This window comes from Dreissena polymorpha, chromosome 2 (genome assembly GCF_020536995.1).
Source record: "Dreissena polymorpha isolate Duluth1 chromosome 2, UMN_Dpol_1.0, whole genome shotgun sequence".
NCBI lineage: Eukaryota > Metazoa > Mollusca > Bivalvia > Myida > Dreissenidae > Dreissena > Dreissena polymorpha.
This window is the reverse complement of record NC_068356.1, coordinates 56,345,187-56,372,845: the sequence shown is the minus strand read 5'-3', so window position 1 is coordinate 56,372,845 and position 27,659 is coordinate 56,345,187. Positions and strand designations below refer to the sequence as shown.

General features: G+C 35.0%; 1 protein-coding gene and 2 long non-coding RNA genes across 6 annotated transcripts in view; 1 reads left to right on the top strand and 2 right to left on the bottom strand.

Moving 5' to 3' along the window:
• LOC127867090 (uncharacterized) overlaps window positions 1-27,659 on the top strand; it is a 165,930-nt gene that overhangs the window by 75,330 nt on the left and 62,941 nt on the right. The window lies entirely within an intron of this gene.
• Window positions 1-27,659, bottom strand: part of LOC127867137 (uncharacterized) — a 142,208-nt gene that overhangs the window by 52,681 nt on the left and 61,868 nt on the right. The gene's annotated exons all lie outside the window — the stretch shown is intronic.
• LOC127867124 (uncharacterized) lies at window positions 22,539-25,244 on the bottom strand. 2 transcript variants are annotated; one of them, XR_008043297.1, is made up of 4 exons: window positions 25,119-25,244; window positions 24,498-24,598; window positions 23,499-23,541; window positions 22,539-22,637 (listed from the first exon to the last, which is right to left on the bottom strand). It is a non-coding gene; the product is annotated as an uncharacterized LOC127867124 (long non-coding RNA). The 2 variants fall into 2 exon arrangements; XR_008043298.1 differs by having other exon boundaries at window positions 22,545-22,637; window positions 24,498-24,605; window positions 25,119-25,216.

The following is a 27,659-nucleotide window of genomic DNA, read 5'->3' as shown; positions in this document are numbered from 1 at the left end:
TCATGATGTCAAATGAGCACAAAGACAATACAATTTTAATGATTTTGTGATATTTTACCACTATCAGTTTGAGCAACATATGTCGTGGCTCTTTTCGAAAGGCTCAATCAATACTAGCCTATAGTTACATGTATCATGTATGTATCTTTACAAACGTTACATTTCAATGCATTGTGTGGTGCAAATTCAATTTGCATTATTTGCAAAATCATAACTTTGTATTAGCTCAAAGATTATACAAATTTAGTCATTTTTAGCTCCACTGGCCAAAGGCCAGCGGGGCTTATGTCATGGTCCTGTGTCCGTCGTGTGTGCGTCCGTGCGTTTGTGCGTAAGTGCGTTTACTTTTTCTTTAAACATCTTCTTCTCCTAAACTACTGGTCCAATTCTGATAAAAATTTTCAGGAATGTTCATGTGGTGAACCTCTTTCAAATTTGTTCAAATTATGCCCCTTGGGTCAAATTTGACTCTGCCCCGGGGGGGTCAAAAACTTTAAAAATTGCTTATATAAGGCCTATTTTGTGCAAACTTTAAAAAAATTCTTGTCCATAACCATTTGGCCTAGGGCTACCAAATTTGCTATGTAATGACATTTTATAGTCCTCTACCAAGTTTGTTCAAATTATGCCCCTGGGGTCAAATTTGACCCTGCCCCGGGGGGTCAAAAAATTGAAAATTTGCTTATATAAGGCATATTTTGTGCAAACTTTAAAAATCTTCTTGTCCATAACCATTGGGCGTAGGGCTACCAAATTAAGTATGTAGTGACATCTTATAGTCCTCTACCAAGTTTGTTCAAATTATGCCCCTGGGATCAAATTTGACCCTGCCCCGGGGGGTTAAAAAATTGAAAATTTTCTTATATAAGGCCTATTTTGTGCAAACTTTAAAATCTTCTTGTCCATAACCATTGGGCCTAGGGCTACCAAATTTGCTATGTAGTGACATCTTATAGTCCTCTACCAAGATTTTTCAAATTATGCCCCTGGGGTCAAATTTGACCCTGCCCCGGGGGGTTAAAAAATTGAAAATTTGCTTATATAAGGCCCATTTTGTGCAAACTTTAAAAATCTTCTTGTCCATAACCATTGGGACTAGCGCTACCAAATTTGCTATGTAGTGACTTCTTATAGTCCTCTACCAAGTTTGTTCAAATTATGCCCCTGGGGTCAAATTTGACCCTGCCCCGGGGGGTAAAAAAATTGAACATTTGCTGATATAAGGCCTATTTTGTGCACTTTAAAAATCTAACTGTCCATAACCATTGGGCCAAGGGCTACCAAATTTGGTATGTAGTGACATTATAGTCCTATACCAAGTTTGTTCAAATTATGCCCCTGGGGTCAAATTTGACCCTGCCCCGGGGAGTCAAAAAAATTGAAATTTGATTATAAAAGGCCTTTTTTGTGAAAACTGTAATCAAAGCGCTGAAGGCACTGAATTTGTACGCTATTGCATAATCTTAGACGCAACTCAGTTTTCAAAATTATGTTACAGCTTTTTGTATGGCACGTTTGAAATGAACAAAACCCATTCAAATTTATAAAGAGTGTGTCTTAAAGCACGGGTTGGATGTGGGTGCACTGTTTATCCTAATAGTTACGTTATAGAGATAACTTAGACAAAATAACAACAATATGTATCTTTTTCTTTCGCAATTGGTTCCTGCAATGGCAACCATCTTTAGAATGTTGGTTCCTTGCTAGAGAATAACTAGCCTAGAATCATGTACATGTTGTGTTATGTGTATCTAGTAATTTTAATTATTTTTTTTTAATTATTGAGCAACAATTTTGCCGACATGACAAATTACATAACATAGAAAAATGAGCCCCCTCTGTACGTTACTTATGATGTTATTTTGGTCCGTTATGACTCTTTAAGAAAAAACGTATAAAGTCATGGATAACGACATTTATTTCATTTCTGAACACTTTTTCTCACGCATAGACTCGCATAATCCCAACTGGATTGATTCCCCAATGCATCTGTATCAGCGCAACTCTTATCAATTACTGCATACTTACTTTTTTTCTCATCGCTGTTCAATGCCAGATTATCCTGTATATTCCATTTTAAATAGTAAACTCAAGAATTTATAAACATAAACATAAACATTCACCTTTTTTCTTAAGTACCAAATTAATTTTTGGCATATGTGACAGTTTAAGTATGTGATGAAATAATGTCCAATCGAGACAGGGTTTTCCATCTGAACACACGTATGTCGCCTGACTTGCTGTTCAATAAATACACCAACACATTTCACGTGACGTTGTACACGTCTTCATTGTTTTCGCGCGCTTTTTACTGAGACAAAGAAACCACAAAAATACTGGTTATTTGAAGCTACAATTTGTTTATGTGGCGTTGACAATAAAATTCAGAAGCGTGTTTCGGATTACAAATTTATTTATGCCAATTTGAGATTTTGACAGAACAATTTAGTGGTATGTAATGAATTCAACTTTAAGTTATTAAAATTCTTTACATCAAATATATGATTTAACTGTATTGTGCATGTAATGCGCAATTTCCACGAGAAGAGCAAATGTGGGATAAATTTCTTGCTCAGAAAAATTCCAATGGTCAGGGCGGGTCCTCTCGTTTACTAAGCCAGTGATCTACCATTACACCACTGTTCCGACTCATTTGTCGGCTGCATAATTTTACTGGAGATAATGCAGGCCTACGAGTGCTGTCGCTCATGCAAAGCGTGCACTCTCATTGGCCAATATCGAATGTATACAACGACGCTGGCCCAGCGTAGCTAAGCTCATACAGACTTGCAAAACTCGCTACATTATTTGTACGCTATCGCGTCCAAATAAAAATCTTCTTGTCCATAACCGTATGGCATAGGGCTACAAAATTTGGTATGTACAGTACACTCCACGCGTTTTCCCCAAAAAACGCGCTCCCTCCGCGGGTTTTTTCTGCTAGCGAGTGTTCACGCGGCGTTGGAAGAGCGAGGTGAACTCGATAAAACGCTCGGCGTTACGCCGCGTTCGCTAATTCCCGCGGCGTGTATTATTTTAGGCTAGTCGGTAAATGCAGACACCTTCCGTTCTTATCAGTGATCGCCGCGCAACGCCGCGTTAGCAGTGTGCTACTGGGCATGCCAAAAAATAAAAACATTGTTATAATAAATTGTTTAAATACTGTAGTACATGTATAAAAAGATAATTGTATAGAAAATTAATACGTATAAAAATTATGTTTTTTAATTCACAGGTACGTCTACAATATGAATTAGTCTAATATAATACATTTGACAATTTAATATTTAAATCATAACACATACGACACAAGAATAAATGTTCCGTAAAATTTCCAAATGAGAATAATAATTAGTAATCCGAAACACACTACGATTTTTAATTGTTAACACGACGTTTACAAATGCTTCCAATATACAGTCATGTATATTTCCCGACAAAAGCGCGCGAAAATTATGCTGCAATGTACAAGGTCAAGGTACAATGTATACTCCTGCAAAGCGTGCGTGTATTGATTTTTTTGATACAAACTTTGTAGCGCAGAGAACATTGTTGATTTCGGTTAAAAGTTTCTTTGGTATTTATTAACGAAATTATATCGCGAATAAGTTGATATTTCCTCTAAAATAATTTCAAATCGAACACGCCGAATCTTTATCGTTACGGTATTTTAGTAGAGTAATTATTTTAACACTAATTGTACTGTAAACTGATTACAGAAGACATGTGGGCGGAACTGGATTTTAAGTGTTTGACGTTATGAAAACACGCAAAGCTTGTCTACTGACCTATTGTGTAGACTGCTGTATTCGGTGTTTTGACAAAAGGGATTAACATGTGTGAATGTCACTCTGCCGATTTGGTCCATAATTACTGGTAAACATTGTTTAGAATGTCGACGCAACAAGAATACAACTGTGAATATTAAATGCAATTATCAACTCAATAGTTACCACCTTTTAGCAATCAATGGAATAACCTACAAACAAAGAGAAAATCAATGCATTAGCGAGCAGAGAATAGACTTTGTTCCGACAATTAAAACCATTCCTTATGCATTCGTTGAACGTGTTTACTTGAGTAAGTTATGCCTTTAGACAGGAAGCGGCTTTTCTTTGATTACGTCAAACTGTCAATTCACACAGATTTGCGAGATTTTTATTTTAGGGTCCTTGGTCATTTGTATACATGTTCATTATAGAAAATCACCTGCTAACATGAAAACTTTGGATTAAATTATCAAAATAAAAACAATGTTGCAAACTGTGTTTATATTAATTGGTAAGTATTAGTTAAAAGACGACGTTTTGTGTGTCGTAAATCAACGAGTTTTCTATACAACCACAACTACTTCTACAACCACGTCGGGATCGATCTATCTTGGTTGTTTTTTTTAATTGTAAATATTATACTACATGTACATGTATGTACTTGTAATAAATATAATTTTATTTGAAAATCAGGAAGTCAAACAAAATTAAATTGATCGTTATCTCGTAAAACACGGAGTTTCCCCCGCGTTGCCAACGCCGAGGGCCGCCGCGTCGGTTCATCAGTTTTGCCGATCGTTAACCGCCGCGTCCAAAATCATGCAAACGCCGCGTATAGCGGGATTTTCTTAATCTCCCTCCAGGTCGAAACCCGCGGAGTATGGAGGGAAATTGGGGAAAACGCGTGGAGTGTACTGTAATGGCATTTTATAGTCCTCTACCAAGTTTGTTCAAATTAAGCCCCTGGGATCAAATTTGACCGTTCCCCAGGGGTCACAAAATTGAACATATGCTTATAATGGGCCCATTTTGTGCAAACTATAAAAATGTTCTTGTCCATAACCATTGGGCCTATTTCTACCAAAGTCGGTAGGTAGTGACATGTAATAGTTCTCTACTTAGTTTGTTCAAATTATGAACAAATGAACATATGCTTAAATAAGGCCTATTGTGTGCGAACTTTAAAAATCTTCTTGTTCTTAATTATAGAGCCTAGGGCTACTAAATTTGGTATGTAGTGATATCTAATAGTCCTCTACCAAATTTGCTCAAATTATTCCCCTGGGCTCTAATTTGACCCCGTCCGGGGGGCACAAAACTGAACATATGACGTTTACCAGTGGAGATTTGTAACTGAAAAAGCTTTTGTCTTTATCATTCTGTAAATTACTGTACAAATAAATATTCTTTGAAAACTGAAGACTGCATTTTGAACAAAGCATTATATTGATTAGAATAAATGTCAATGAAACAAAACATTAACAAAAATAACAGTTCTGAACGATCAAGACGCTTTCCCCAGTTGCGTAAATTTTGGACATTAAATTCGGATGCGGATTTTATAACAGAAAAACATTTGGTTCGGCGGTTCAAAACAGGGTCGTCGGGTAACCGGAAACAAGACTTCTTTTTCGTTAGGACTATATTGGACAAAGCAATATAACGGACCGTGATATATTGGAGTCAATTTTCAACTATAAATCAGCGATTTTTTAAAAACATTTTCTGAGGGGAAAAAAATCAGTTTAGGGGGAAAAAAGATACTTTTCAGGTGGTGGACTGCAGCCAAAATTCGGCGGCAGATTTGATAGATTGAGGGCCCTGCATGCACATAAAATGTTTGATCCCTTAGACCTCGACCTTGAACCTAGGGTCCGCATTTAGATTTTGAAATCTATTATGTGGTTATCTCTGCCGTCTGTCCTCCTTCCATCTGTCCGTCCTGGCCACTATCTCCTCCTACATTATGAACACTACAACCTTGAAACTTACACACATGGTAGCTATGAGCATATGTTCCACAGTGCACTATTTGGAATTTTGATCTGACCCCTGGGTAAAAAGTTATGGGGTTGGGTTGGGGCTGGGTCAGAGATTTTCACTCATTTTTATGCCCCCATATCCAATGATCATGGGATTGTTTTTGGTCTGTCTGCCTGCCTGCCTGCCCGCCCGCCTGCCAACACATCCGCCAGCCAGCCAGCCTGCGCCATTTCTTGTTTACATTTCTTGTAGTCAGAACCAATATTGTTTACATATCTTTAGTCAGGACCAATATTGTTTACATTTCTTTTAGCAAGGACTGTTTTTTTGCTTGTTTCAAGATGAAAATCTCAAACACATAGCATACCATCATAAACACACAGCATACCATCACAAACACACAGCATTACCATCACAGACACACAGCATACCATCACAAACACACATCATACCATCACAAACACACAGCATGCCATCACAAACACACAGCATACCAAAACAAACAAACAGCATTATATGGCAAGCACACAGCATATTATCATAGGAACACATAATATTATTTAAAAGTGAGGATTTTAGTTTTAGTGATTAATAGTCTTGAATACTGATGATAAAATGTTGCCTTTTCATAGATAAATACATGTAATAGATGGAATTAGAAAATAATTGAATTTTGATGTGGCAAATAGTTGAATAAGGTCAACTTTGATTCCTTGAATCAATCATATTTTTGTTTCATGAATATAGAGTAGTATAATTTTTGTTCATTATGTAATTGATTTTGTTGTTATTCTTTGATAAAAATATAAATAAACAAGCTTATTTGTTAAATTGATATCACCCGCCACATGCTTGCAACGCCAAATTCTGTAAACAACTACTGCTTTAGATTCATTCATTGATACACTTCAATTAAGGTTTAATGAAATCCAAAAAGCAGTTAAAATACCACCCTTCTGTAGATCTGCCATAGTCATTAGCACTTTTCTATGGAATTCCATAGAAAATATTATGGAATTCTACGGAAATCGATGGAAATCCATGGAATTTGATGGAATTCCATCCACTTGCCAATTTTCCATCTGAAGCTGTTGTGGAATTCCACGGAATCTCGACTAAAATTCCATGCATTTCCACGGAATGTTTGGAAAACACCATGGAAAGTTGGACTTAGCCATTTTTTTCAACGGAAATCGTTATGGAAAATAACTTATACATTTTCTTGGATGGAAATCAATGGAAAATAACTAAGAAAATTTTCGCTGGTTGTCTGAAATGTATTTGTAGTTTAATACATGTATGAATTTATTTGCATCATGTATTTTGTATTTAAAAGAAAATGCAATGAAGATAATTATACATTTGTTCTAGAAATTGGAACAGTTCTGGAACTGTTCCATATTTGTGTTCTAAAACGTATGTTCTGGAATTGTTCCAAAACAGTTTTTTTAGAATAAATCCAGAACATTTGTGGAAAATGGCTTAGGACTGAAACTGTTCCAATAATTTCAAGAACCTTTTTAGAACATTTCAAGGACAAAATATGGTCAAAAATTTCTAAAAATGTTTTAAAATGTAGTTCTAGAACACATCTAGAACGCTTTGAGAACCAGTAAGTTCTACAAAAGTTCTTATGGGGAATAAGAACACATATAGAACACCTTACACTTACAAATAGCCAAATAGACTTCATAGTAGCGACAGCAGCAGCAGCAGTAGTAGTAGTAGTTGTAGATGTAGTAGCTATATTAGTAGTAGTAGTAGTTGTTGTTGTAGTAGGTGTTGTTGTTGTAGTAATTGATGTAGTAGCAGTAGTGTTTTTTATATCAGTAGAGGTTGTGGTGGTAGTAGTAGTAGTAGAAGTAGTAGCATTAACAGTTTCTGTAGCAATAGTAGTAGCAATAGAAGTAGCAGTAGTAGCAGTTGTTGCTGTAGTAGCAGTTGTTGCTGCTGCTGTTGCTGCTGTTGTTGTTGCTGCTGTTGTTGTTGCTGCTGTTGTTGTTGCTGCTGGTGTTGTTGCTGCTGTTGCTGTTGTTGTTGCTGCTGTTATTGTTGCTGTTGTTGTTGGTGGTGGTGTTGTTAATGCTGTAGTAATTAAAGTAGTAGTTCTGCAGAAGTAGGAGTAGTTGTTACTTTCAAAGCAATTTCTACAAGTTTAAATTCCTTAACCCTGTCCAAGTGGTATACACACTGTTTTTTCTCAATATCAAACTCAGCCAGTCCAGGTTGTCAAATAACAATCTATCTGATAAGCCAAGCATGTGTTGTACATCAGATGTTGTGTATGTTTGCTGCAAATCTATTGGTTATAAGATATAACAGCCTTTTCTAATTGGCTGAATTCAAATACAGAAAGTTTACCTGTTAGATTGAAACATGAAACATGGTGGACAATGTACTGGTTTAACTTGTTAAAATAAAGTTAAAGACATTTAACAAACAGGAGAGTTCATTAGTTTTTCCATTAAAAACACTTTCTTAAAATACTTATGTATTTATATCATTTGGAAAGTGACATGAAATATTGCTAAAGAGTGATGCATACAGTGTTTGAGCAGTCTGTCTAGGAATAGAACAACAACTGAAGGTTTGTGATTTTTATTATTTCTAAATATTCCTTTAAGTTTAATCTTCTTATGACATTATTGTAGACCTTTTTATGTGATATTTGAGGTTTTAGTATGGCAAATATTAGTTTAAAAGCAGCTGTCACCCAAATTTTCACTTAGTGGAGTTTGCAGGTTGAAAAAGGAAGTAATAAGACCTATGTGGAGAAATTAATAACGTTGAATGTAGTATCGGAATTTTATCATGCAAGGTTATGGAACTGCAGGCTAAGGAATTTTTTTACTGTGCATGTTGAGCACTCAATGCTCATTAATGGTGTTAATGTTTATTATTATCCCCCGCCATAGGCGGAGGGATATTGTTTTGGCGTTGTCTGTCCGTCCTTCCATCCTTCCGTCTGTCCGTCTTTCCATCCGTCCGTAGCCATATTTTGGAAGTGCTTTGGCAGATTTCACTGAAACTTGGTATGAGTATGTATATGGATAAGAGGATGATGCATGCCAAATGGCATTGTACACCAGTTGTTAATAACAGAGTTATGGCCCTTTGTATCTTGAAAAAAATGCTTTTTGTGTGTCCAAGGCCATATCCTGGAAGTGCTTTGGCGGATTTCATTGAAACCTGGTTCGAGTATATATATGGATAAGAGGATGATGCACGCCAAATGGAATCGTACACCATGTGTTAAAAACGGGGTTATGGCCCTTTGTATCTTTAAAATATGCTTGTTTGAATGTCAAATATAATACGTATGTGTCCAGAACCATGTTGGCGGGGGATATCAATTCAACGTATTTGCTTGTAACGAAAAAAATTAAACCAATGGAATTGGTTTTTAGGTATCTGAGTGTGCATTTTCATACCAATAGAATTACACATCATTCTAATTATAGCAATAATAAATTTGTACTAATCATACCAACAAATTAAGTTATGCTTAGTGCTTTGCATGTATTCACTTCGTTTTTAGTTCTCTTTCTAAAGACCATTTAACAACTTAATATTTAAAACAATTCATGAATTACGTTCCCTATACATTTTCATTGTGTTCTTTAATTACCATTGACCAGTTGATGGAAGATACTGCAGAGTTTGGCAGGGAAATAATCCAACAGCAAAGCGGCTCTTTAAGCGCATTTACCTAGAGGACTTACAGGGCCACAAATTCATGGTAAATATTGTCATGCCCTGGGCTAGATAAGTTATTTAATGTTAACCACCTGAAAGTATTTTGTCTTTTTGGAATTCAATATATTGGTCTAAGTCAGTTACACTTTTCTGGATCCTGGGATAACTTTAAAAGTTCTAAGTATTTTTTCATGAAACTTGAAACATGAACAGATGACAATAAGGACATTTTGCACATCATTTCATGTTGTTTATAATGCAAGAATTATGGTTGCTATGGCAACAAATATATTTAACAAACTTAAAATAGTGAAGTTTAACAGGTAGGGGACCATATTGCTTTGCAATCTCTTGTTATAGTTTGAATGTAAATAACTCTTTGCTTTAGACATTTTTATGAGTTTTTATTCTGTAGAGCACATGTGAGCAGTATACAATCTACCTCATACCAAAAAGGACCCGGAGGCAGTGACTGGTGTTAAATATTCTCAGAAGAAAAGGAAAATGGCAGTGGAAGACTTGGACAAACATTTTTAAAAACTAGCCTCTGTGTTAAGCCTGGCAGTCTGTGGCTGGTGACATGTTTTATTTTGGTTACTTCTTGTATAAAAAAGACCAGTTATTTATTTTGTGAATTGTATTTTGTGTTTGTTTTTTGTCTTAATTTATTTGTTGTTTTTTTTAATTTAGGAATATGAAACTTGGATAATTGAATTAAGTCCGTGTTCAACAGTACTGAGCATAGTATAATAAATAACAAATTTACAACAGTTGTTAATTTGTTATGTATTATTATTAACTATGCTCAGTACTTGAATACTGGCTGTCTGCATGGGAATTTGTTTTCTAGAAAGTTGGTTTCAGACTTAAATATTTGAAGTTAACCTTCGGAACTTTTCTAGAATTGTACTGGAACACATCAACTAGAACTGAACTTCTGTTATCATACTGAAAGTGTTCTAGAATTAATAAGAAACAGTTGTTGAACGTTAAAATTTATGAGAAAAAACTCTAGAACAATTGTGCGTGATGTGTGTGTGCATGTAATTGTGTGTGTTTATGAACATATGTGAGAAAGGAAGTATACTTGTCATAAGAGAAATGTAAAATTCTACTTCTATGTTTTATATTGTGCCTTTTATAAGTTTTTCTTTTCTCACCTGTATATGCGTGCATGTTTATGGATGTGTTTTTGAATGTGTGCATGCATGCCTGTGGTTAAGAGAGTTGGTACTTTATGAAAATGTAAAACCACTCATTTTTGAATATGTACTGTGACTGCATGTGTGTGGTTAATGATTGATGCCAGATCTTGTTCTTGTTTAACTTCTATGATGAAACCTTTAGTTACATTCACATTTGTTTTTCAAAATCAATAGAATGCCTTTGATCTATAATCTGTTGTTTTTTTTCTATTTTATTCCAGCTTTTTATTAAATTCCATAGCTTTTCACGGAATTCCACGGCATTCTATGGAATTCCACGGCATTCCATGGAATTCCACGGCATTCCATGGAATTCCACGTCGTTCCATGGAATTCCACGGCGTTCCATGGAATTCCACGGCGTTCCATGGAATTCCACGGCATTCTATGGAATTCCACGGCATTCTATGGAATTCCACGGCATTCTATGGAATTCCACGGCATTTTATGGAATTCCATCCCATATCAAGTCCCCCTTCTGTTTTTTTTTCACTTTTCCATTGATTGCATGGAATCGGATGGAGAGTTAGTGCCAATACTCCACGGAATTCCATCTAACGATTTCCATAGAATTCCATATGATTCCACGGCAGATCTACAGACGGGCAATACAAACATGTATTTTTATGTAAAAAGTGGCCATAACTCCATTATTGACCAATTGTTTGAGTGACAATTTGACCTTTACCATCCTCTTACCTATATGTACACTCATTCCAAGTTTGAATGAAATCTGCACAAGCAGTTCCAAGATTTTGCTCCAGACACAATAGTGTGATTATTTTCAAGTAAAAAGGGCAATTACTCTGTTATTTGCAAATGGATTGCAACAGCATTTTACTCACATCTTTCCATAATGATATATACACTTATATCAAGTTTCCATGAAATCAGTTCAATGCTCTTGACACAAAAGTGTTCCGGACGGACAATGCTAAAACTATATTCATCCACCTATGGCTATTTAATGAAACAAAGAAAAGAGAAGCTATTTCTTAAACTTTTATTTATTATTATATCTTACAACAAACATTTTTGCAAGAATGTTAAGGGAACAAACAATTAAAATAACATATAAGATCAACACCATGTTTAAGAGCATATGTATCATTTAAAACCCAAACATAATAAAATATTACATTTAACTGCATCATGATTAAAAATTTGAAGATATTGGTACTTTATTGCATTATTATGTAAATCATAACAACATAAAGCAAATAATCCTTACAAAATGAAATCCAACTGTACTGTTTTATTAATCATTATTAAATTGATGATAAAATCTTATTGAAACTTGGTCAGAATGTTCATCTTGTCATTATGAAGGCTATGTCAGAATTAAAGTCAATTGTGGTCAAAAACTAGAACATATAATTTTACTTACAAAAAACAGATTAATTATCTCATTATGCCCCCCTTCGAAGAAGAGGGGGTAATATTGCTTTGCACATGTTGGTCTGTCGGTCCATCCACCAGGTGGTTTCGGGATGATAACTCAAGAACGCTTGGGCCTAGTTCATGAAACTTCATAGGTACATTGATCATGACTCGCAGATGACCCCTAATGATTTTGAGGTCACTAGGTCATAGGTCAAGGTCACGGTGACCCAAAATAGTAAAATGGTTTCCGGATGATAACTCAAGAACGCATAAGTACGCCTAGGATCATGAAACTTCATCGTTAGATTGATCATGACTCACAGATGACCCCTATTGTTTTTGAGGTCACTAGGTCAAAGGTCAAGGTCACGGTGACCCGAAATAGTAAAATGATTTTTGGATGATAACTCAAGAACACATACGCCTAGGATCATGAAACTTCATAGGTAGATTGATCATGACTCGCAGATGACCCCTATCGATTTTTAGGTCACTAGGTCAACGGTCAAGGTCATGGTGACCTGAAATAGTTAAATGGTTTCGGGATGATAACTCAAGAACGCTTATGCCTAGGATCATGAAATATCATAGGTACATTGATCATGACTTGCATATGACCCCTATTGATCTTCAGGTCACTAGGTCAAAGGTCAAGGTCACAGTGACCCAAACAGTAAAATTGTTTCCGGATGATAACTCAGGAAAGCTTATGGCTAGGATCATGACACTTCATAGGTACATTGATCATGACTCGCAGATGACCCCTATTGATTTTCAGGTCACTAGGTCAAAGGTCAAGGTCACAGTGACAAAAAACGTATTCACACAATGGCTGCCACTACAACGGACAGCCCATATTGAGGGCATGTATGTTTTACAAACAGCCCTTGTTCATTTTTGTTTTTGTATATTCACAGTTGATGTACCAAAGGCAGATTGGTCAGCCAGTGAAACATATTCTGTGTGTATTGAGAATAAATGGAACTCTAGCCAGATACTGGTCATGTACTAGTATACTTCTAACCTCCTTTCCTGTCTATATGGAAGTGACTGTACAGTAGTTGTAATAGTTGCCAATTGAGCAGCATAATGGAACTCATATCAGACACTGGCAATGTACTGACATGATCCAAAATGTCTAGGTGACATTGACTGCTTGGAATAGTAGTCTAGTGAGTAGTGGTACCAGAACTAAATCAAGACACTAGACATGTACGGACCTCCATCATGTCTTGGTGAAAGTGACTTAAGTTGGAATAGTTGTCAAGTGAGCAGCAGGAATCGAACTTAAGTCAGCCACTGGACCTGTACTTACCACCAACTTGTTAAGGTGGAAGTGACTGCGGCTTGGATAGTTGTCAAGTCAATAATTACAAGCCAAGCCTTGTCAGGTAAGATAAACTTGATATCAATAACAGCCACAGCCTCAGTGGCATGCAGCCCAATCACAGATTATGAACTGTGATTTAAGTTCTAAGGTATGGGATATTGTGATCAGTCATTGTCTGCTGCCAAAAGTGTTTTGCCTATCATTTCAAGAACCACTATTGGCTTTAAAGGGGCCTTTTCACAGATTTTGGCATTTTTTTTACTTATTCATTAAATGCTGTATATTGATAAATGTAAACATTGGATCGTAAAAGCTCAAGTAAAAAATCAAGAAAAAAAATAAAAAAAGGAAAAGAACATTGCCCGGAGCAGGTTTCGAACCAGTGACCTCTGGAGTCCTGCCAGAGTCCTGAAGTAAAAACGCTCTAGCCTACTGAGCTATTCCGCCGAGTATATATTCTTGACGTATTTTATACCTTATATAATCAATCTTCGTAGTTTCACAAAATTTAACGACAAAAACAGAACTCTCCAAATTATTCAATCGTTTCGCGTTGCAACGCTTTATAATTTTTAGGTTTTAAAATCGTCAAAAGATGCATATAATGGCTATATTAGAGCATGGTTAATGTTCAGTATTACTGTTTCTCACAAATATCATAACTAAAACGAAAAATTACGAATCTGAAACAACTTTTTTCAATTTTATCAATTTACCAAAGCGTGAAAAGATCCCTTTAGACCACAGGAAAATTTGGACATGTCTTTGCAGTCCTTACCCAATTGAGAAGAAATCCATATTTGATACTGTGTGTTGAAAATTTGTGTTGAACATTTAAGTTTAAGACAATTATTTATTAATTGCAGATAATAGCAAGTTGTTCTAAGCAATTATCATATCATTATCAAGCCTGTTATTTATCCCCAGTATTAACATGGTCATATTATTTTGAATGAGTACTCCATAAATTCCATATACTTATCTCAAACATTACATCATGATTGTTTATGACTTAAGTGCATGTCTAAAAGTATATGCAGTATGTATTTCAGTTTTATACATATATCAAGAACCTTTTCAATTCCAGGATGTGAATTAACTTATATAATTCCTGGACAAACAGAGAAGTTTGGTAAAATTTTAATTTTGAGTGATCTCCCTTGGACTGGCATCACTCGCTTAATTATGTCACTTTCATTACCAAATGAAGCATGAACCAACAAGGGAGGCAACTTGTGAGGTCACATTTGGTAGTAAACAAAAAGTGGTTCTTTATTACTTCGCTTTACATGGGTCTAAATACCGTTTAAGAGCTCTTTTCTGGTTGGATTAAAGAGTCCGAAATCAACCACTCTAGAAAGTCGAAACTCTAATCGGACAGAACATTCAATTCCATGCTACATGCAAGCTATTTACATAACAAAAATTGTAAACCAAGAAGATTGGAATATTTGTTTTTGCAGTTATATACAGTGTTCCTGATTGAAATCAATGTGCTATTGCTTGAAAAGCATTTTTTTTTGGTATACACAAGAAAAGTAGTTGAATACAGGGCCCTCAATCTATCAAATCTGCCGCCGAAATTTCGGCGGCAGTCCCCCACCTGAAAAGTATACTTTTTTCCCCTTTTTGGGGGAAAAATTCCCCCTAAAAAAAAAACAAAAAAAACTTTTTTTTTTTTTTTTTTTAATGGAAAGATGTGTCTCATGATTATTATATCTCAATTCTATTTCAATTTTATCTTTTCAAACATACTAAATTATGAAAAATGCAATGAATATAGTGCAAACATGTACAAATGAAATAATGAGAGAGTAAGTAAAAAATCCCCCAAAAAAGGAAACGCCGCGAAAATTCCCCCTCCTAAGGGCTGCGGACCCCTTCCCCCAAAGTAGTGTGAGGGCCCTGGAATATTTGCGGAAAACGTTCTACACGTCTGCATGATTTTTATTGAGAGTAAGGATAAAGCACTGTTTATTTCATGCTAGAATTTAATTGTAAATGTAAGCATTAAAATTCAGAAGCGTGTTTCGGATTAAAATTATTTAGTTGAATAATGCTCATTTGAGCATCTAACGAAACATTTCCAATTGTGCGTAATTAAGTCAACAATAATTTGTTAAGGTGCATTACGTGTTGAATATATTTGAGGACGTGATATTATATAAATAATATAATAAAGCATCATATAAAAATCATATCCGCTTATTAAAAAGTGAAAATAATAACTATGAAAGTAGTGTTTAGGTTTCGACGCTACACAAATGTACATATAGGTGTATATCTTTGCACTTGATCCGCCACGTATGTATTCTGCCGATTTATGCCGCGAAAGTACACCAGGTTAATACAGACTCGGCGCCGTTGTGCTGAACGATGCCGTGTGTCTCAGCGATACGCCGCGTGAACACAGGACGCAGCCGCCGAGTACTATCGTTCTGGCCGTGGCGTGAACGAGGATTATGTTTGTTCTGCGTTGGCTGTACTGTATACCAATACGTAAATGATTTAAAAGTAATTTAACCTTGATTTTGGCCAGGAACTCTTTATATAATTGCTTAAAAAAGCGCATTAAATATTAAAAAAAACAACACACATATTTCAGTTTATAAATCCTTCTATTCGATAGTTTCATAAATTCCTATAACTTTGACCACCCATTTATGTTGGATATTATGACTCATATCTGATAAATCTTAAGTTATTTCATTGTATTTAAAATACTATTTGACATAGTTTATTTTCTCGTAAACAAAATGTTAATGCTATATATAGCTTGGAAAAAGCCATTGGTAAAGAATTGACTCAATTTGCTACACATGTAAAATACAAGGCCAATCATTTCAAAATATTCATTTTAAATCAGTACGTTTGTATTTTTTAGTCTAAATCATTATTAATTTATTGATTAAATAACACAAATATATCAAACATAAAATGTTTTCCAAAAAAAAAATGACATGACATATTGATTTGAAGATATTAACTAATCACTGGGCTAGTAGTGCTGCAACAATACGCCCAAAACCGTATTGCAATATATTGTCAGTTCAAAAACCCGTATTGCAATATATTGCTAACTTGTACCTGAATTATAACTCGCCAGCTAATCACCAAACCCAACCTTTGTATTTTAGGTTCTAGTTATATCCTATTGGCAATTCTAGCCTTTTTTTTACAAAATGCTTTATAAACACAATTTACTCTTTTTTGGCTTTACAAAGCATTTTTATGCCCCCCTTCAAAGAAGAGGGGGTACATGTTGTATATTGCTTTGCTCATGTCGGTCTGTCGGTCTGTCGGTCGGTCGGTCTGTTGGTCGGTCCGTCCACCAGGTGGTTGTCAGACGGTACATGATCATGGTACATGATTGGTGGTACATTGATCATGACTCACAGATGACCCCTATTGATTTTGAGGTCACTAGGTCAAAGGTCAAGGTCACTGTGACCTGAAATAGTAAAATGGTTTCCGGATGATAATTCAAGAACGCTTATGCCTAGGATCATGAAACTTGATAGGTAGATTGATCATGACTAGCAGATGACCCCTATGGATTTTCAGGTCACTAGGTCAAAGGTCAAGGTCACGGTGACCTGAAATAGTAAAATGGTTTCCGGATGATAATTCAAGAACGCTTATGCCTAGGATCATGAAACTTGATAGGTACATTGATCATGACTGGCAGATGACCCCTATCGATTTTCAGGTCACTAGGTCAAAGGTCAAGGTCATAGTGACCCGAAATAGTAAAATGGTTTCCTGATTATCACTCAGGAAAGCTTATGGCTAGGATCATGAAACTTCATAGGTACATTGATCATGACTCACAGATGACCCCTATCGATTTTCAGGTCACTAGGTCAAAGGTCAAGGTCACAGTGACAAAAAACATATTTTCCTTGTCAAACAAAAAACATACTTTTACCAAAAGCACACTTTAAACCGACTTTTAAGAGAGTTTTTTTTCTAGTTTTTTTCCCAAAAGTAGGCTAAAAGTGAGTTTTTTGTGATTAGAAGTTGGTTCAAGTGGGTTTTAAGCGTGTCTTTCATTTATAGCAGTGTGTTTAAGTAGGTTTTTAAATAATATAAGTAGGTTTAAGTGGGTCTTCTATTCTTAAATTCTTAGAAGTGGGTTTAAAGTGGTTCTTTTAAGAAATTAAGTTGGCTTTTTAGCAAACCTATTAATTGCAGTTTTACTTTTGAAAGACTCGCTTAAAACTTACTTTTGAAAGAAGTTGGTCTTTTATGCAGAAGATATCCAGCGATATATTCTCTTTTGTTCAGTAACCACATTGTTTATCCTTTCTTTAATTTTTGCTTGAAATTTTGCAAACACGTTGAATGATTAGCTACTAATAATGTTATATTGTCAACAAATATTATACAAGACACATGTTGGCAGTGTTTGTATGTGTTTTATTGCAATGCTTTTTACAGTCCAGTATCAAGAACAAGTTATTGTTCAATACAACAATAAGAACAAGTATTTTTCAAACTAAGTAAGGAGACATACTGTGACTTAACAAATATGGAAAATAATATTTAATCAACTTAAGCATTACCAGCTTATGTTGAGAAAAATACAATAAAAAGATACATGGCATGGTATACGTTGGATTTTAACAAGTATACAAAAACTATTGTTAATACATATATATATATATATATATTGATATAGGTACAGAATCATTTGAGTGATAGCGTTTACTGTTTAAAAGTACATGCGGTTCATTTTTTTGTAGTCAGATCAATTATCTTTACAGGAATGAAGATTCTATTAACTTAATAATGGTTTAGTAATTTCTCAAAGTTAAATAGCTTAACATAAAAGGAAATCAGTTGTTTATGTTCATAATATATATCTGTTATATTAAAAATTCAACAAATAAAGAAAAGAGCAATTGTTTGGATGAATAATAAAATTTAATAAAATCGAGCAAAGATCGTGTGAAATAGCTAAACAATTAAGTCAGAAAATCAGGAAGATAAAACGTTAACTAAAGTATAATATTATTTTTATCCCATAGTCGCCAACCGATATGAAAACGAAACTATAGTTAATCTATAGGGATTTGTTTCCTTAATGAATATTGAATACTAAAAAAAAACTATCATGAAAGCAGACTATAAAATATTACATCTATTCCTTATTATAAGGTATAGATGTCATATCCCCATATGTATGTATAAGTTTTAATCATACCCCCAAAGTCGACCACCTATGCGAAAAGAAATTATAGATGATCTATAGGGGTATATTTGTTAGTAAGAAATTGAATTTAATTGTACGATTTAGACAACACATGCTATATAATAGATAAATCAACAATTAAACAATGTATTCAATATTTTGCAAGGAACACACTATTACATAATACATATAATCTATAGGGGTTTATTTGCTATGTATGTTAGAAAGCAAAAACTGAGGCAACAATGCTATATAATGGAAAAAGCAAAAAATAAACAATGCATTCAATATTTTGCAATGAACATACACTTACATAAGACCATAACAATATAAATACTGTCAAAATTACAGGACCTCTGCTTAAAGTAAGTAATAAGTAATTGGAAACATTGACTCTTGTCTATATATCTATTTAGACTTTACTAGCAGTAAAACATACGAAAGTGGGGAAAAAACACAAACATATAACAGGGAATTTTTATTATGCTATAAATTTTGGTTATTTGTTTACTCTACTGTTTACTTTATTGTTTTTAATCTGTTGACCCATATTTCAAATAACAGTTACATGACCAGAATAAATTTCCCCCCATTATCCACACATGCCATGTAAGTTAGGCAGTCTACTGACACAGACAGTTTCTGCGTTGCCATCCAGCAGAAGCACTTGCTCCATGATGTCATTTACAGGGATGAGTTCCTGAACACTTGATTCTTTTACCTGCAGTAGGTGACGGACATGTGGCGAAACAAAACCAACAATTTCAAGTCTGTTTATATTTGCCAGACACGAGTCAGTGTGGCTTTCATACAGGTATTGATTAACGATACTAAGTTCTCCTTTTGTTGTGAGGATCGCGTAACAGACTCGTTTTTGCTGTTTTTTGTAACTCCTAGACGTAATAACTTGACCACTAGGTAGTCTTATTCTGGAGGCACAGCAGAGGGCTGGTTTTATTGACAGGTTTAGAACCTCCATCACATGTCTAGAGGTGATGTCATCATTCACTTCGTGCAGCTTGCCTGCAATCTGGCAGTTACTGCACTGGGTTAGTGACTTGATGCGCCTCCCAGTAGTCAGCATGTCCATCGTGAATTGTTTCAGTTCGGCTGACTGGATGTTCTCCACCTCTCTACACAGCTGCTTTCTTGCAAACAGAGTTGAAAGCAGCTGTGTGCTGACATCTCCTGTGCCATGGGAAGATTTGATCAAGAATCCATTTAAATCCTCAAACCCAAAACATGACCATGTCCAGAGTGGCCCGTGGTGCAGTACATACTGGGCAAGATGACAGCCAATGTTGTGAACATTCAATCCACAATTTTGGGGGCCATACAGCGTCTCGAATGATAGCTGGAACTTGGCCAGAGACATTTCAGCTCTTTGCAGGTCATCTTCTGTGATGGCATCACCCAAAAGGAGATAGATCCCATCGACCAAAAATCCCAGGTTGTCCATATACTCTTTCTTCAAGAGCCCATTAACACAGGGAACACTGTAGAAAAGAAGCCAGTGTTGGAATTCAGAGGCTTTCCAGTGGGACATGTTCCCTTCCAACCTTCTTGGCAGGCGAGTGATGGAGTCCACTGGCTTCATCTGCAAAAGTCTCCTGTCTATCTCCTTCACATCATTTCCTAGGTAGTAGGCTTCCTTTGCACTGGCTTTGTTTAACCACAATGACAGGAGTTTCTTTGTCGTTCCAAGTAGAACGCCGTGCATGTAGTCGGGTACACAAGCAACGATTGGGTCCAGATATTGAATGCCGAAGAGCACCAACACACTTTTTATGCCTCTGACGCTCACATTTGTATTCATTGCCTCTTCTGCATTGGACAAAACAGTGTCGGGAGACCTCAGAGCTAGAGAAGAGTCATTCAAAGGAAAGCCCCGGCAGTGGCCTTTTCCCTGCTTGTGCATTCTTCCCGGGTCTTCACATGTGACGCATCCATATTCCCCATTATGCTGCACCATATCCATTACTTGGGCTTTAGCCTGCAGATCCATGGTACAGCATGTTAGGGTTATCTTAACGGAGACATCGTTCACTTGAATCCCGTCTGTAAACAAGACATTCAGCTCCTCTGTAAGCGGCTTTAAATAAGTCTTGAAACAGGGCTTTCCGCACCCTTGCCACAATCCCCATATCAGTAAATTCTGTGGCAGGAATCTTTCTGTTGGTGGCAAGTTGTTTATGATGAAAAGGACAGGCCACAAACTTACTGAGGATGAGTTATACAGTGGTACACCATCTGTGTTCATGGTCAGTGTTAAGCTATCACCAAGTTTCTGCAGTACCCTGTCACGCTTCAAAATCTCCTCAAGCTGCTGGGCGATTGGAACAAAAGAAAAATAGCATTTTCTTCGTTTTTGGTGTTGCTTATTCAATGGCCCAATGTATCTTAATTCATTGCAACCCTCAGTCTGACAAACACAAACATCTGATGAAAATGCCCCCCCACACTTTCCACAATAGTCAATAGTCACTGGCTGCACATCAGTAAATACGCTTCGTATGTGTGTGGCAGATATATTTTCAAAGTCTTTGTCATTGACCAGCAGTTTTAACAATCGTATCAAATTCTCCGATGCCGTCGCAGAAAGTTTCATTTTGTTCACATACGATAAAACAGCCATGTATTTATCCCGATCACAGTGAGATGACGCAGTTGTATCCTGATTGTTCATTGTATCAGCTGCTCCATTTCCATCACTACAATCTTGCTCAGCATGGCAATCCTCTTCAAGTCGGCTGTGTTCAAACTGGGGCTCTGAGTTGTGCCGCATTCTTGTCCGTTTCGGTACTGGGGCCGTTTCATCCACCTCGTACCTCTTGTAAGGGCCCCGAACTTGCCCATCGAAATCTGAAAGCAAACAAAATAAATAACTCAAAACTATGAATGACAAGACTATTGCCCAGCAATATAAGTCCCCTACAGGCCCCACCAGTGTCAAAAATTCCATATTTTTTAATATATTTGTTGCCATAGCAACCATAATTTTTTACTTAGGAACGAAATGAAGTGACGTGCATAATGTCCATATTGCCATCTATCCATGTTTCAAGTTTCATGAAAAATATTAAGAACTAAAAGTTATCGCAGGATCCAGAAAAGTGTGACGAACGGACTGACAGACGGAGCGCAAACCATAAGTCCTCTCCAGTGAAACCGGTAGGGGACTAATAATCATAACAAGAGTTGTCAGAGGACAGCGCACTCGACTATATAAGTGCTTGACAGTATAAAGTAAGCCATCATGTGGAAATTGTTCATATTCAATAAGTTCAAGGTAAATATAATCATATTCTAACAGGAAGAGGACCATAATTGAAACATATTGATCGCTTATGTTTTAAAGAAGTGGTACACTATAGACGATTCTGAGTTCAGGTATATTTTCCACAATCTATTGAACATCTGTAAAGACATAAAACAAACCAATAAGATAATATTTCAAGTTTGATAGCAATAGCTTGTTTGTCGGTCTTTCAACAACAAAAAAAAAGTATTCTATTTTTTTTACAATGTTTAAAAAAATCTTTTGTTGAGGGGGGAGGGGATTTCTGGGGTGGGGCGTGAGGGATGGTTTTGGGTGAAGTCCATTGTGGCATGTAAGTGTTGTTTTGTCAAAGCTTACACGACAGTTTAGAAAAATGGCGGCTGCATGTGTTCATGCAATTCTTTAAAACATATAGCGTCATTTTAGGCATTTAAATAGCGAATTTAATCGTGCCTCTTAAAAACGCGTATTAATCAGGTTATTGATATGACGCTCAAATATTTAATCGACCTATCGGGCTATTTTATAAGCATTTAGGATCGACCGACCGGCCCAAGAATCGACTCGGGCTTCGGGCTTATAGGCTAATTCGAAGACTGCCTCTGTGTCAGTATTATTATGTTTGCCTATAATGCCAATTAGGCAAATTTGCTTTGAATACAATGTAAAGGTTCAAGTGGTTAACATATTCAACACTTGCCATTTATTATTTCTGGGTGTTTCCTTTCCATGTGGGTCTGCAGTCGTTGTTTCCGTGACAAAATCTGGCCACAGATTGTACAAGCCCATGGATGCCCTGAAAATAATAATGTTGAATTTATTTTTTGGGCAAATGAAACTAAAATACTATGTTAGATTTGTTTTATTTTTATAACAATTTGAATGTTCATGATTGTCTTCGCATGTAGTGCATATTACATCTCATTCTTGTGAATGTAATACTAAAATAATACTATGCATATAAATTAAACTGACATGTTTCAAACTAGATTCTTTTAAATACAATTATTGTCTAATTAAGTTCATTCTTCAATCTTGTATAAAGCTTTTCATTATTATTCATTTTCAATAAATCTGTGTCATGCAATCTTAAAATTGACTAATACACGTCTAGGGCCTTGTTTGACACTGACTTAGGTTGGTTCAATATCAGCAGTTTTAGTTTTCTTAAAACCATACGTTGACAAGGGCAGATATCCCTGAGGCTTATGTACTTGTTTAATTTTCAAAAGTTGCAGATTTTAGTATTGTTTCTAATTTTGTTTCAAAGCATTCCTTTAAAAAATATATAATTTGCCAGTGAATTCCACACAAATTAAACGGAAATAGCCTGATTGATCCAACATGATCAGGGATGGAAATTACTGTCTGTCTGTAATTCTGTCACAATTTGCGTTTAGGTTTCAAAAAATGTGGAAAATTCGAAAAATGTGGAAAAGGGGGGCATATGTCATCCTATGGTGAAACGCCTTGTTTTACCTGATTTAATCTTGCAATTAAGGTTTGAAATATGCACTGTACACTAAGTATGATATTAACTCTCATTTTGCATAAAGGTTATTTATTTCTGTATCAAGAAGGGTTTTGCCTATTTATCTATTCAAAACATTTCTGATTTTGTCATGGCAAAATAATAAATATTTATATATTATCGTACCTGTTTTAGTTCCATTTTGATCTGGCATCAAAATGCTGGCCATCTGAAAAGTTACGAAAACTTCTGAACAAAAAATAATAATGCATAAACTGAAAAGCTCATGAATGTTCAAATTCATAAATAATGTACGTAAAATAAAGAGTTGTGCTAGGAGTGATTGTAGGAAAATCTGCACCCGGACAATCAGTATCCAGCGTTTTTTTGCAATCCTGGACAATGGGTACCCGGTAAATTTGTTGACCCAGACAATTGGCATGCTCTTAAATTGTAAACCCGCACTAACGGCACCAGATTATGTATGAAACATTTAATGTTTTCTTACCAAATTAGACATTTTGACACCTTGTTGGACTTAATCGTTGTGAAATATTCCATTTTCGTTTTTCTATTTACACCTGCTTTGATTATCTTTGCTGTGTGTAAACTATTGTTTACATGTGTTATTAAACCAATAAGCATATTAAGTTAATCAATCCACACTTAATTACATTGTAGTTTGATTAAACAGTTTGTTCACAGGATTTATTAATCATCTCTTTTACCAAAACCAATTAGCGGATTAGAAAAATTACTCCAACAATGTGCTGACAGGTTTTATCAATCGCCTTTGATCGGGTGACAAATGTCCGGGTTTACAATTAAATCAGGTGCCACTTGTCCGGATCTACAAATTTACCAGGTGCAGATTGTCCGGGATTGCAAAAAAACGCCAGGTGCCGATTGTCCGGGCCGCTAAGAGTTTCTAATAAGTCTCATTGGTGTAATTTTTTACATAAAAATCTATGATGTATGAAACAGAGTTACAAACATAGAGGAAAAAATACCAAAATTACCATGTTTAAAATGCTAAAGTTCATTCATTTGCAATTAAACTTAAATTTGGCATTATAAACTTATTTAATTCAGTCAGCTCAGAGCTGACCTGCTTACATGTTTTGTTAAAGCATAATTCATCTAAAACATTTACCAAAAAAAAGCGCCTATTCTTAGAAATATTACCTTGATAAATGACGATCCACCATCCAAGCGTGGTTCGCTTCCTTCAATACAGCAATATCAGAACTCTGTTGGTGACTACATGGCAATGGAATTTCCAGTTGCTTTAACCTGTTGAGCAAAAAAATAAACATTTAATATCCAACAAAAAAAATTATTTGAAGTCCACAAAAGGCAATCAACAATGAACAGTGAAACTTTATTTTAACAAGGCTTGTCACCATAGGATGACATATGCCCCCTTTTTCCACATTTTCTTAACCTTAACGCAAAGTGTTTTTCCACATTTATCGAAACCTAAACGCAAAGTGTGATGGAATTTCAGACGGACAGACAATACAAACATAACCCACAAATCTCATCATATATTGCCTTCATATCGCGACACATTCTTGCCGTTTAGTTTAATATGTATTTAAAGCGAGTTAAACCTTAAGGTCAATGTGATAAAATGCAGAGTGAAACTACATAACTTGCACTGAGCTGAGGCGCCAAAATATTACCAGATTCAACTGTCACCTAAGATTTACTAAGCAATAATCTTCTTTTTACTTTGCAATTAATCAAAATCGATTTAAAGCTTTTTTTAAGGTCTTCGAGAAATAAAGAATTAACGGTACTTACCAAGAGATAATGCTATAAAATGTTGAATGTTTTCGTCGTTCGATTGTTTACATCCTAGTTTACATCCCGTCATCCGTGTTGAAATTGTACGAGTGACGTCACACGCACTTTGTTAGTTTCGAATCACTCTGGATCAGCAGACGATTTATTTCATAAATCCTATCTTACGGAGGAATCTGAGATAGCCGATGTATCACGATTGAGTTTCGAATTTGAAGTGTATTACGCACAAGCTTTGTAAAAACGTAGTTTATGTGTGAACAACATCAATTTGATTTCGCAGCATCAATAAACATTTACATTACTTATTATGAGTTGTTTCGCCTTAGATATACGTATCTGCTAGTATCATATTGCGCACGTTTCGCGCCCAAATTGTTTCACTCCATTAAAAAAAAAATCATACACAAACAAAGTCTATACATAACCTTGAAAGCTCGTAGATGTTTTTTTTAATGCAAAATAAAGAATCTTTACTCTATAGTGGATTTACATCGTATACAAAATCCGTACACAATACATCTAAAATACGACCACTTAAACAGGCGTTAATGAAAGAAAATTAGTGTAGCAAACAGGCCCAGATTACTAGCTTATTTTAGGGGGTAACTGGCAGGGTTTTTTTTGGCCCGATTTTATAGCCGAAATTCGGCTATGTTCCCAATCCCAAAAAGTATACTTTTTTCCCAAAATGTGGCAAAAAATTCCCAATTTCCTAAAAAAAAAAAAAAAAAAAGTTTTTTTTTTTTTTTTTTTTTTTTTTTTAAGAAGTCTTATGTGTATTTTATCTTAATTTCAATTCAATTACATCTAAAAAAGTATTATACGATTTTGTTCTTTTAATTTGAATGATTATAAAGAGTTATATCAAATTTAGTATTTCCCTAATCAGTGGACTTTTCATGTGGAAAAAAAGGCTAATGAATTTATTTTCCCAATTTCATGAAAATGCCGATACAATTCCCAATTCCAAAGCCATGGGCTATCTTCCCAAAAAGTGGAAAAAAACCCTGACTGGTCTACGATTTTCAACAGCAAGTGTTATATGTCAAAATATTCGTATAGGTTTGTAGTTTTTGAAAACGACTTTCGTTTTCTCCAAATAGGTCGGAGATGGTAAAAAAACAAGATGGCGTACAACATGGCCGACACTAATATGTAAAGGCGAAATTAAATCAACCATATTAGTTTAAATAAAATTTATTTTGAATAACAACACCATAATGTATTAAAAATACATATTTAATATTGTATATTTATACAATACATTATTAACAACAACTCAGTTCATAAATAAAAAAATGTCAAGGTCAAAACGAAGGTCAAAATAGTGTCTATTATAACACTTGTTTTACACTTAAATGCAAGAAAATAATAAATAATACAAAAAGAGTGTCATTTATATTACCATAATCATTTACTGAGTATTATCATAGATTTTACATTACATAACAATCATGAAATATATCAGTTATGCAGTTTAGAACAAGCTAACATGTGTTTTGTGACACATATATAAAACATACTGTAGATCCAATATTATATTTAAGATGCACATGTCATGGTTATGGTGAAATGACACACACAATCTATTGCTTCAAATAATATAAACAATCATTTAAACCAATAATAAACTTTTTATCAACTAGATGTTTAATTTAAAACAGGTGACACACTATTACAATGTTAAAGGTTACACACCACTTATATCTTGTACATGTTCTTAGGTCATTATTATTCTATCAATTTGTAGATAAGTATTTAAGAAAATAATGATTAATACAAATAAAACTGTCACTTAGATTGACAAATCCATTCACTGACTATAATAAAGGGATGTAACATCACACAACATTCATTTATTTATTTCAGAAATGCCTTTTCGAACCACCTAACATGTGTTTTGTGACACATACATGTATATAAATCATACTGTTTTATACATTATTTTCAAATAAGATGAACATGTCAAAATTATTGTGCAATGACATACAATCACAGTAATGAACAATATAACAATCTTTGAACATACTTCTTAACAATGTTTTACCAACTGGATGAAAATAAAAAACCGAAAGATTGCATTCTACTAAAATGTTTAAGGTTACAAACCACTTGTGTCGTTCGATTTTTTTTCTTCATTTTTAAAACTCGAATAAATCAATATTAACATAAATACTATTGTTTAGTATGTAATACAGAAATACAAGCAAATCTCAATAGATACTCAATATTGCATCTCTGAAGATAATACATTATATTTCATAATCGAGTAGTGTGAAGTCAACAAGTAACATATACTAGAGCAGTACATCGGTAAACTTTAAGTTCAGTCTTTCTATGGAAAAAACAATATCATGTCACAACAATACATGTACAGACAATGAACAAATGGCATTGAGAAGTGTACATAGTACTTACAATACCGACTTTTCTAACGTGTTGACAATAATAACAAGATTTAGTGAACTGTGTTTGACCTATAAAATGACAAAAAATTTGGAAAACACTTGACCATATGTTATTATTTTATTAATTGTT